This window comes from Myxocyprinus asiaticus, chromosome 32, assembly GCF_019703515.2.
Source record: "Myxocyprinus asiaticus isolate MX2 ecotype Aquarium Trade chromosome 32, UBuf_Myxa_2, whole genome shotgun sequence".
Taxonomy (NCBI): domain Eukaryota; kingdom Metazoa; phylum Chordata; class Actinopteri; order Cypriniformes; family Catostomidae; genus Myxocyprinus; species Myxocyprinus asiaticus.
Genome location: NC_059375.1, coordinates 6,357,290 through 6,369,863, shown reverse-complemented (window position 1 = coordinate 6,369,863; position 12,574 = coordinate 6,357,290).

The window sequence follows — 12,574 nt, the reverse complement described above, 5'->3', positions numbered from 1 at the left end:
CTGGGGACATGTAAATACTTTGTGGCCATCCTTATTATCTATTCTCAGCTTGGCCGGAAACATCATTGCAAAAGCGATCTTCCATTGATGTAAGAGTTTCTTGCATTCCTTGAATCGATCACGTTTCTCTCTTGTTGAATTCGCAAAGTCTGGGAACAAGAAAATGCTGTGATTCTTCCAAGAAAGCCTTCCTTTGCTCCTCGCCTCGCGTAACACAAGATCTTTATCAGATGATCTCAGTAATTTGGATCAGTGGATCGAGCTTGCTCGATTTCCAGCTTATGGCCTGTTATGTTAAGCAGACTCGGGAAGAGCTTGTCTAGGAATTTCACCATATCTCGACCTTCTTCATGCCCAGGCATTCCAACAATTCGGACGTTGTTTCGGTGAGTAAGATTCTCTAAATCTTCCAGTTTTTATGAGTTTGCTATTTTGTATCGTCTCGTATGATGCTGTTTGCATAAACTGTAGGACTTCATTACCTGCAAATTCCCAGATGTCTAATGCGGAAGTAATCACGAGTTCCGCGCACAAGGCATTAAGGACATACTTATTAATATTATGCCCTTACCCAAACTCCTTATCTAAACTTAACCAATCAGAGTGTGTAAACATGATAGGAAGCTGTTGTGTGTGGCAGAAGCAATTAATTGTCATGTATTAGATGGAAACGATGTCTAGCAACTCATTGGCTGTAGTGAAAGCCGAAGGAATTCAAACGAGTGTAGTCGCATGATATCATGCAAATTAGGTAAATTTAGAAAAGTCGTATGAATCCTGACGATTGGACGTGATAGCAAAAGCGACTGTAGTCTGAACAGAAAAAATCTGATCTGACCACATATAACTTGCAGTTTGAACAGTCACTCAAAAAAATCGGATTTGATGAAAAATCTAATTTTTCCTGCAATGCGAACAAGAAGCATTTTTTTCTCGGTTATGTGTAGCATTAATGGAACTATTGGCTAAAGCATTTCTTAAAGACAGTAACTGGTCAGAAGAGTTCTCACGCTGAAAAAGCAAGACGCAGTGCATGAACTGTCATGAGACGCATTTTTTAACAGTTGAAGTTCTTTTTTAATCTGACATGGTGTCTAAAAATGCGCTTCTCTGAGAGATGCTAAAACACAGTGAAATGTGACATACATCTAGCGAATGTTTACATGGTAAACGATTGAAAAACAGCACGAGCAGATGCAAAAACACATTCGGTGTGAACAGCTCCTTGTTCACATGGCATAGCACTTACTAAAATTTCTCAAAGTTACCTATCAAAATTCAGCCTCTTGTTTAAGTTGATTGTAGGTAAATATCTACTTTATCCAGAGCTGTTTGTTCCCTGTGTTCGTAAATATCCTGATACTGTTATAATGAGTAAGAAACCGCTCCAAAAGATTCCTTGAGAGTGCGATCTGAACTGGACTGAATCACAAATCAATTCAGGCCATTTTGCAAACTCGTTTGGCCAATTCACTGAAAAGAACCGACTCTAATTATTAATTTGCTAATTGGACATCGCTAGTTCTTTTAAACAGCCAACAGAAAGACGGGACACATGTCATTATTGCTGAAATATTCTGAGCATAAATGTTTCTCAGGTCAGGTTAGGAGCGCTCATGGTATGCACGGATGTTCGGACTGCTCTAACATTTTTTTTAACATATTTGAACTCTGCTATTTCTACACGTTCTAGCCACATTTCCGATGTACCAACGAGTAAAAGAAAGGGGTGATCCTAGGTATAATTATGCAAACTGAAAAGTGATTATCATTGGATAATGAATGAAAACAGCAAGGCAAGAGTTTCAATCATCTCTTTTTATTTTTAATGTTAAACACAGACAAACAACTTATGACTTGTCAATCAAGAATGCAACCAACAGTAATGAAGGACTCCAGCCCTCTTCGCGATTGTGCCCTGGGGCTTCAGCCCCGCCTAGCCCTTATGTTAACCTGGCCCTGCTTATCCAGCCACAGTATTGCCACAATGAATGCATGCAATCTTCAGTTGCAGCCTGTTTGAAGTATTATTTTTTTTAAACATAGTGATGTTATTAAAACGCAGAATACAGTATATTTGGGGTATTTACAAATATTAGGTTATATATTCACACTATGACTTTAAATGTGTCACTCAACTGATATAGATGTCAAATTTAAAAATTCTGGGTCATCAGAAAAGCTTACCTTTGTAAATCCTTACTGTCTTGGGGGGGTTGAATAATTTCAATTGCAACTGTATAAAAAAGCCCTGATCATCAGCGTTAGGTGCATAAATATTAGCCAAAATCAAACTTTGCCCCTGAATTTCTGCTAAAACAATAATGACTCTACCTAATTTAGCTTTACTCTGTTTGAGACATTTGAATTGTAGATGTTTACTTATCAATGTAATGACTCCCCTGCTCTTACTTGAGACAGCACTAAAGAAAACATGCCCACCCCATATCCTCCCAGTTCACCAGGCGCCCGCCCAGGTGGTATTCACTTCACCTTGGTCAAGAGCGAAAACGCTGCTACCTTGCGCACGGAGATCGCTACCTTCCTACGGAAGGGCGCGATAGAACCTGTCCCTCCAGCCAAGATGAAGAAGGGGTTTTACAGCCCCTACTTCATCGTACCAAAAAAAGGCGGTGGGTTGCGGCCAATCTTGGACCTGTGAGTACTGAACCGGGCCTTACACAGACTCCCGTTCAAGATGCTGACGGAAAATGCATTCTAGCGAGCATCTGGCATCAAGATTGGTTCACGGCGGTAGACCTGAAGGATGCGTACTTTCACGTCTCGATCCTTCCTCGACACAGACCCTTCCTGCGGTTTGCATTCGAGGGTCAGGCATATCAGTACAAAGTCCTCCCTTTTGGCCTGTCCCTGTCTCCTCGCGTCTTCACGAAAATCGCAGAGGCTGCCCTTGCCCCGTTAATGGAGGTGGGCATTCGCATTCTCAACTATCTCGACGACTGGCTAATCCTAGCTAACTCTCGAAACATGTTGTGCGCACACAAGGACCTGGTGCTCTCACACCTCAGCCGACTAGGGCTTCGGGTCAACTGGGAAAAGAGCAAGTTTCTCCCGGTTCAGAGCATCTCTTTTCTCAGTTTGGAGTTGGACTCAGTCTCCTTGATGGCGCGCCTTACGAACGAGTGCACCCAGTTGGTGCTGGCTTGTTTGAAGGCATTCAGCGGTTCCACTGAAACTTTTTCAGAGGCTCCTGGAGCATATGGCATCCTCGGCAGTGGCCACCCTGCTCGGGTTGATGCATATTAGGCCACTTCAGCACTGGCTCCAGACTCGAGTCTCGAGATGGGCATGGCGCCACGGGACACATCACGTGGTCATCACGCCGGTCTGTCACCATCTTCTCAGCCCTTGGACCGACCTCTTTTTTCTATGGGCAGGTGTTCCTCTAGAACTGGTCTCCAGGTGCATCGTGGTCACGACAGACGCCTCCAAAACGGACTGGGGCGCTGTTTGCAACAGGCACGCAGCCGCCGGCCTCTGGACGGGTCCGCAACTGCATTGGCACATCAACTGCCTCGAGTTGTTGGCAATTCTGCTCACCCTGCGGAGGATCCGGCCGTTGATCCAGGGAAAGCACGTGTTAGTTCAGACAGACAACACGGCAACGGACGCATATGTCAACCGCCAAGGCAGTCTGCGCTCTTGTTGTATGTCACAACTCGCCCTCCGTCTCCTCCTCTGGAGTCAGCAGCACTTCAAATCATTGCGAGCCACTAACATCCCGGGCAACCTCAACACTACAGCAGACACGCTGTCATGGCAGGTTACCCTCAGGGGAGAGTGGAGGCTCCACCCTCAGGTGGTCCAGCTGATTTGGAGTCGATTCGGACGGGCACAGGTGGACCTGTTCACCTCCCAAGAATCCTCCCACTGCCCGCTCTGGTACGCCCTCACCGAGGCTCCCCTCGGAATAGACGCGCTGGCACACAGCTGGCCCCCTGGCCTACGCAAATATGCGTTTCCCCCAATGAGCCTGTTTGCACAGACCCTGTGCAAGGTCAGGGAGGACAAGGAGCAGGTCGTCCTGGTAGCACCCTACTGGCCCACCCTGATGTGGTTCTCGGACCTCACGCTCCTCACGACAGCTCCCCCTTGGCAAATTCCCCTGAGGAAGGACCTTCTTTCTCAGGGACGGGGCACCCTCTGGGACCCGCGACTAGACCTCTGGAATCTCCATGTCTGGCCCCTGGATTGGACGCGGAAGACCTAAGCAGTCTACCACCTAAGGTAGACCTGCGGTGGTAGACACGATCACTCAGGCTAGGGCCCCATCTACGAAGCGCCTGTATGCCTTTAAGTGGCATCTGTTTGCTAAATGGTGTTCTTCCCGACGCAAAGACCTCCAGAGATGCGCAGTCGGATCAGTGCTTTCCTTCCTGCAGGAGAGGTTGGAAGGGAGGCTGTCCCCTTCCACCTTGAAGGTGTACGTTGCCGCCATAGCGGCACACCACGACGAAGTCGACGGTAAGTCCTTAGGGAAGCACGACCTGATCATCAGGTTCCTAAGAGGTGCCAGGAGCCTGAATCCCTCCAGACCGCGCCTTGTTCCCTCATGGAACCTCTCTGTAGTTCTTCAGGCTCTATAGAGAGCCCCCTTTGAGCCTTTGCAGTCAGCCGAGCTTAAGGCTTGCGCTCACTTCCATCAAGAGGGTAGGAGACCTGCAAGCGTTCTCTGTCAGCAAAACGTGCCTGGAGTTCGGTCCGGGTTACTCTCACGTGATCCTGAGACCCGACTGGGCTATGTACCCAAGGTTCCCACCACCCCTTTTAGGAACCAGGTGGTGAACCTGCAAGTGCTGCCCCAGGAGGAGGCAGACACAGCCCTGTCGTTGCTGTGTACGGTGCGCACTTTACGCATCTATTTGGATCGCACGCAGAGCTTTAGAATCTCTGAGCAGCTCTTTGTCTGCTTTGGTGCACAGCGGAAAGGAAGCGCTGTCTTCAAGCAGAGGATCGCCCACTGGCTCATTGACGCCATAACTATGGCATATCTTGCCCAGGACATGCCGCCCCCGGTAGGGCTACGAGCCCATCCTACCAGGGGTGTAGCGGCTTCCTGGGCCCTGGCCAGAGGTGCCTCTCTAACAGACATTTGCAGAGCAGCGGGCTGGGCAACACCCAACACCTTTGCAAGGTTCTACAATCTCTGGGTGGAACCGGTTTCATCCCAGGTAGTGGCACGCAACACAAGCGGATAAGCCCGGGATAGCCGACCAGGTGTATCACTTGCACATAGCGCCTTCCACCTCCTTTTGAGCTGAAGACGTGTGCCATTAATTCCCAGTAGTGTTCACAAGTTTGTTCCTTGGTTGACTTCCTCCGAGCCCTGTAGCAGTCGAGTTTTTGGAGAGATTCACTGCCGGCCCAGTACATGTGCTAACTAAGAGTCCTGTTCTGGGGTAGGTGATCCGCATGTGGCGGTTCCCTGTAAGGCTAACCCCATGTAATATATATCTTCCGCTAATTCGTTTCCCTGTTGGCAAACTGCGTCTTCCTTGGGCAGAACCCCTCTGCCCCAGTCTCCATGTTTGTAGTAACTCCTCCCCCATTGGGCAGGATCTACCTTGAAGACTCTCCACATGGTTGGAAAGACCATGTGACATATCCTTCCACTTAAATATCCCCCCCTGTCTTTGGGCGAGGTGTGGTCTCCGCTGTGTCTTCCCCTTGGGAGGGACCTGGCGGCCCAGTCAGATAATCCCCCTTCTTTTTTAGGGAGTGTAAAAATGAGAAAGGGAAAAGAGGCCACGACTGGGTTAAGCCTGTCTCTATCTCTTGGGTAGTCGACTTGTCCCCAAAAAGGGCCATTCGACACTCATAACTATGTTGGGGGAGGTTATATGTCGACCTGGTGTGCTGGCTATGAGGCACACAGTAGTCTGCCCACCACACACCGCCAGTTCACGTAACACAGTTCAGCCAATTGTGGCGTTTCGTATAGGGACCACTAGTGTCACTACATCGACACAACGTCGAGTGAGTGACAGATAGGGAATGTCATGGCTACTTGTGTAACCTCCGTTCCCTGATGGAGGGAACGAGAAGTTGTGTCCCTCCTGCCACAACGCTGAACTACCTGCTGAAATGGCCGGACCTTATATCGGCTCCTCAGCATAAAACCTGAATGAGTGGTTGCATACCAGCTCCTTTTATACCCGTATGTCTGGCGGAGTGGCATGCAAATACCACTCACCATTTTCATTGGCCTTTTATCAAAGACCAGAGGTGTATCGGGCTCCAAGAGTGACCCCTAGTGTCACTACATCAACACAACGGCTCGTTCCCTCCATCAGGGAACGGAGGTTACACAAGTAACCATGACGTTTAGTGAACTTCACGAAATGTTATGTGTGTTATTTAAGTTCTGGAACTTTATTTCTCTGTCTATTGGAGTATTTGTGCGGAGGGGGAATGTCAACAGTGAAGCACTTCCGGTGTTATTCTTGCACAGTGCATGCGTCATCTAAGTCTGTTAGAGTGCGCTGAGATGAACAGATGCATGTGATGATTCCCTCCATAATTAATGCCTTGTGTACCAGATTGGAGAGAGAGCATTGTCCGCTGTTTTACTGTTGACATATCGTCTTTACAGATTAAAAGGATGTTGGAGCCTGATGATGGTGTCTGTCTAGTTCTTGAGTCCAGTGTACCATTTGCGAGCTGCTACATAAATTTGGTGCCGTGACCCAGATTCTTCCAGATTGGCAACAGCTGATCACTGGGGTTAGCAACGAAAGGACCACAATGCTGAGAGGGTTCGAGATTGAGACTGACGATTCCACTTCGGTGATGTTCTGGTAGCACCTTTGGACATTGTGGTACCCACTGGACTGTGCTTTTTTTCAATGTGTGTGAATTGAACTGGTTTCTATCTGTTTTCACTTCTTTCTGCCTTCCTATTTATTTTCAAGAAGTAAAACTGTATGTTACAGTGAAGCTAAATTTGTTGTACATTCTACCATATTTCTAAGTGTCACTAATAATATGGCTGAAGGGGGACAAGATCAAGAGATAGCAATGCTGCACACTGATAGAGGCAGAGGGCTTCTGGGAATAAGCAAACCCGTAGTTGGTAGGCCACGTGTGTTGGCCTACGGTCCCACCACTGCTCCGATCAAGCACCTCGTTGGTGGGTCGGCTGAACCAATGTCTTCTACCCCTACCAATGCTGCGGCTGACAGTGTTACGCAACAGTTACCTGACCTCATTGGTGAACTTGGCAGTCAGATAGGTGACTCTACTGCAAGTCGGTTGTTAACCACCCAAAGCCTGGCGCTTCCCACCCATGCTTCCCCGCCTGAGTCAGTCACATCCACAAGTCTTGATCTATCCAAATTCAATTTGATAGTCAAATCCGATGGAAAGGAGCCTCCAGTGTTCAGAGGAGATGGTACAGACAAATGCACCATTGTGGACTTGATTGAACAAATGGAAGTGTATTTGCATAGGAAGGACTGTGACTACGCCGCTAGTGTAGACGAGATATTGAACCATCTTGGTGGCAGAGCAAAGAACATTGTAAAAGTTAAGCTGAAAAGCAGTCCCGCTGCAGCAACCTGCCCGAGATGGTTTACGATGTATTAAAATGCTATTTCAGTGAAAGCCCCGGTTCGTGTCAGCCATTAGCCAATTTCTATGCAACAGAGCCGAAGCCCCATGATTACCCTGTCGACTACTGGGTTAGGCTGAATGTTGCTGCTGAAATAGCTGATATTTACTTGCACAAAAGTGGCGGCAAAATGGAGAATATGAGTTCAGAGGTAGCTATGATGTTTATCCGGAACTGCCCCAACTCTGATCTATGTAGCGTGTTCACATGTAAACCCATTAGCAAGTGGACCACTGGAGAGTTCCAGTGTTAACATGATACAGATAAAGAGAATGTTTTATGATGTCACTCACTTGAATATGATGCCAGAAAGATAACACCATTATTTTTAGAAAAGTATGAAAATGCTTGAAGCATTTTAGACAAAAAAACAAAAACAAAACAAAACAAAACAAAAAACAAAACAAAAAAAAAAAAAAACTACATGATATTTTAATTTCAATAAAGGCTAAATTTATATATAATTTGATTTATTTTTAATTCTCCATAACCCATTAAAATGTTATGGGTGTGAAAGGAGCAGTGGCGAATTCTCAGGGCCAGCAAAGCCTTCTGCTGGCCTAACATAACAAATAAATAAATATTTTTCATCCTTTCATTCTCTATCACCTTTTTGCCTATGAATTTTTAATCGCTTTCCACTCTTAATTAATCTACAAACAAACAGAGAAAAACGAAAAGTTTATCCAGTCAGAATTTATTCCTTGATGCTTACAAGCAAAGTGTGACAAATGTTTCACAAATCGCATGCCAGAAGCAGCGCGTGAGTTTGAGTTCCACCTCGTTAGGCGTTAGGCGATGAAAAAAAAAGTGTCTCAGTTCCTTCCTGAGCCTAAGTCTTACTTTTTTTTTCTCTCTCTTCCAAATTTTTTTTTCTCTCTTCAAAAATTTTTTTTTTCTTGAACTCGAGGTTTAGGCGGCCGCTGTTGATGTGTTCTACGAATGCTGTATTCCACCTCCGGTAGCAGCTTAGGAAGCCAGCAGTACATTTTGTTGTTGGGTTATTTGTTTTACATGCTTGTGGGTTTCTTTTCTCTGGGGAGGCCTCATTGAATGTTATGTGTAATGTTATTTATTCATCTGTTTATTATTGTGAGCGTGTGTGAGGGTGGGGGTATGAGGGCAGGTTGTTTATCTCGCCATATGCATTGTGTAATGTAATTGATGACGGCTATGTATTTAGCTTGAGTGGTATTAATGGCATGTATTGACTAATCATTGATGGTGTGTATTTATGATGTGTGGTATTTAATTATGTATTCTGTGGATATTTATGTGTTTTAGAGATTTGCTGTGTAAGGAGTTTGTGTATCATATGAATATGAGTTAATTTGGTGTATTGTACAATCATTTTTAAATTCCCCTAATGAATATATAGACTCGTTTGTTGATGCTCTAAATGTCCCAAAGTCAATCTACTGTGGATTGTTAGCAGTATCAAATGTTTGCCAGGATAATTGTACTTGTATTAATGGGATCAACCTGCAGCTCCCCCTCTGGGGTTTTAATACTTAAACTCTTTAATACTTAAATAAAATACTTTTATTTTTATTTCTGTACAGCACTTTGGTTTTTAGAAGTTTTGCTGGCTTCCTATCCTGCTACCACACGTGGGATACAGCATTCAGTAAGGCAGAAGGTCTCTCAGAGCAGCTTTTCTCTTCACTTAGTGCCCCAAAGGATATATGCTCACAAATGGATAAAATACTCTTTAATTTCATCTGGAGAAGCAAACCTCATAAAATTAAGAAAAGTGTCCTAGTTAATAAATTATCTGATGGTGGGTTAAATGTTCTTAATTTTACTATTTTCAACCAAATAAAAAAAAAATTAATTGGATTAAAAACTTTTTAAAAAATCAAACAAGTATATTCAATATCATCCAATATTATTTATTTGAAAAACTTGGGGGATTACATTTTTTGTTGCAGTGTCCTTATATAACTGGTAAACCTCCTATTGCTTTGTCCAATTACCACAAACAAGCATTACTGTTCTGGTCACTTTTGTACAAACACAATTTTTCTCCTAGCAGGTGTTTTATATAGAACAATGGTAATATCATTCAAAATAAGAAGTCATTGTACATGAAGAATTTGGTTCAGCACAACATATTAATTGTAAACCAGCTTATTGACAAGAATGGGCAATTATAGACATACCCTAATTTTATTTCAAAATATGTTTTTATTTGTAAATGAAAAATAATTTAACAAAGTAATTAAGGCTATCCCCAATGGCATAATAATCTTAACCAAATTCTCAAATGTAGATATTAATAATACAACCTTACAAAATCCTCAACTTTTTGTAAATGGTCTCTCCTTTTTTGATAAACGTTTTAGTAACAATTTTATAAGAAATACCTATAATGTCTGATCCAGTCCTCCATGTAAATCAAAATGGCTTAAACCTCATTGTATATCTTGGCATAGCATTTGGACATTACCATATAAATATGCTATTTCTAATAAAGTAAAAGAAATAATTTACAAAATTATTCATAGATGTTATCCTGTAAATGCAGCCATTAGTAGATATATTCATACTATTTGTGATTAATATACTTTTTGTAACACATCATTTGAAGATATTGAACATTTATTTTTTTATTGCCCTTTTTCTATTTCTTTTTGGACTGACTTTAAAATAGACATGACAAAAAAAATAAAAATAAAAATTAAACAAAACTCTTAATTTAGAACCGTATAATATTTTACTTTATCAAAACCCATATTTTTCTGAAAAATCAAAATTACATAATTAATCTTTTAATTATTTTGGCAAAGTTTTATATTCATAAGACAAAAATAACTCAAAAGAAACCCTCATATATTACCTTTTGTAATACTGATCTCACAATATTCTTTGAAACCCTTTCAAACATGAGATCACAAAACAAAAAGCTTATAAATACGATAAAAATAATATAGCTGCGAGTAGCGATGACGGGCCCAAGGACCATGGGTCCATTTCCACTCAGTGGCTTTCGGAAAACAAAGCATGATGGACACAGCAACAACTCAACATTAATGTAAACTTGGACCCTAAACATACAATGTGTTTTAGATATATGCCACCATTCCCATGATGAAGATGTGGGATTTCCACGTATGATTAAAACACTCATGTTGCATTATGACATCTTTTCTAGCATACATTTTTACAGCAAGGTTAATCATTCTATAGTGATGTACAACATCTGAATATATGTTGAGTTGAATATGAAATGCACATTATGTTGATGCATAAATGCATGTATTAAGTTAAATGTTGAGTTAGTAATTAGAGCATTTTTTGATAGTTAAGGACACCTAACGAAAACTAACCATGGTTTTATTCAGTAATACTGTAGTAGCCATGACTGAAGTAACAATGACTGCTATCACCATTGTTTTCTTGGCAGAAATCATAGTTTTGATACAATTAACCATTGTTTCACAATAGTAACTGTAATTTCCATATAGTAACCTTGATTTTACTATAGTATTGTAACCATGACAGTAACTATGTTAATTTTGTGGTTACTATGATTTTACTACAAATACCATTTACTGCTGTAAAACCATAGTGATTTTTAGTGAGGGCAAATCTCTTGGAAGTGTCTGTTACCAAATAGAATATATTTATTTTGGGTTTGGCAGTAGTATTTCTTTTTCTGTACATAAATACCGAACCGTACCGAAACAGTGACCCTAAAACCGTGATACAAACAGAACCATGAGAAATTTGAAGCATTACACCTCTACTATCTATCTATCTATATTGTTGCAAGCAGGGCATGGCCGAGCGGTGTCAGGGCAGAGCGAGGCCGGAAAGATAAGTGGTAAAGGATTTCCACCTGTTTGTACACCGGTCTCACATTCCAGGGAGGACCGGAGGGAATATTTAAGGAGAGAAGACAGCAGCAGACGGGGAGAGAGCTGTGTGTGACTGTGCCACAGTGACTGCTGAAAAGCAAGGCTGTTGAGTGTTGTTGAATGTGTTTGTTTATTGTGCAGAAAAGCACGTTTATGTTTTGATGTACATTGAAAAGTGTGACATTAAAGTCTTATGTGGATTGTTCACCTGGCTCCTTCTCCCTCCATAGGACAGGCAGAGGTCTGCCATATATATCTCACACACACTCAATCACAGTATATGTATATATATATATCAGGTGCATCTCAATAAATTAGAATGTCGTGGAAAAGTTCATTTATTTCAGTAATTCAACTCAAATTGTGAAACTTGTGTATTAAATCAATTCAATGCACACAGACTGAAGTAGTTTAAGTCTTTGGTTCTTTTAATTGTGATGATTTTGGCTCACATTTAACAAAAACCCACCAATTCACTATCTCAAAAAATTAGAATATGGTGACATGCCAATCAGCTAATCAACTCAAAACACCTGCAAAGGTTTCCTGAGCCTTCAAAATGGTCTCTCAGTTTGGTTCACTAGGCTACACAATCATGGGGAAGACTGCTGATCTGACAGTTGTCCAGAAGACAATCATTGACACCCTTCACAAGGAGGGTAAGCCACAAACATTCATTGCCAAAGAAGCTGGCTGTTCACAGAGTGCTGTATCCAAGCATGTTAACAGAAAGTTGAGTGGAAGGAAAAAGTGTGGAAGAAAAAGATGCACAACTAACCGAGAGAACCGCAGCCTTATGATTGTCAAGCAAAATCGATTCAAGAATTTGTGTGAACTTCACAAGGAATGGACTGAGGCTGGGGTCAAGGCATCGAGAGCCACCACACACAGATGTGTCAAGGAATTTGGCTACAGTTGCCGTATTCCTCTTGTTAAGCCACTCCTGAACCACAGACAACGTCAGAGGCGTCTTGCCTGGGATAAGGAGAAGAACTGGACTGTTGCCCAGTGGTCCAAAGTCCTCTTTTCAGATGAGAGCAAGTTTTCATTTGGAAACCAAGGTCCTAGAGTCTGGAGGAAGGGT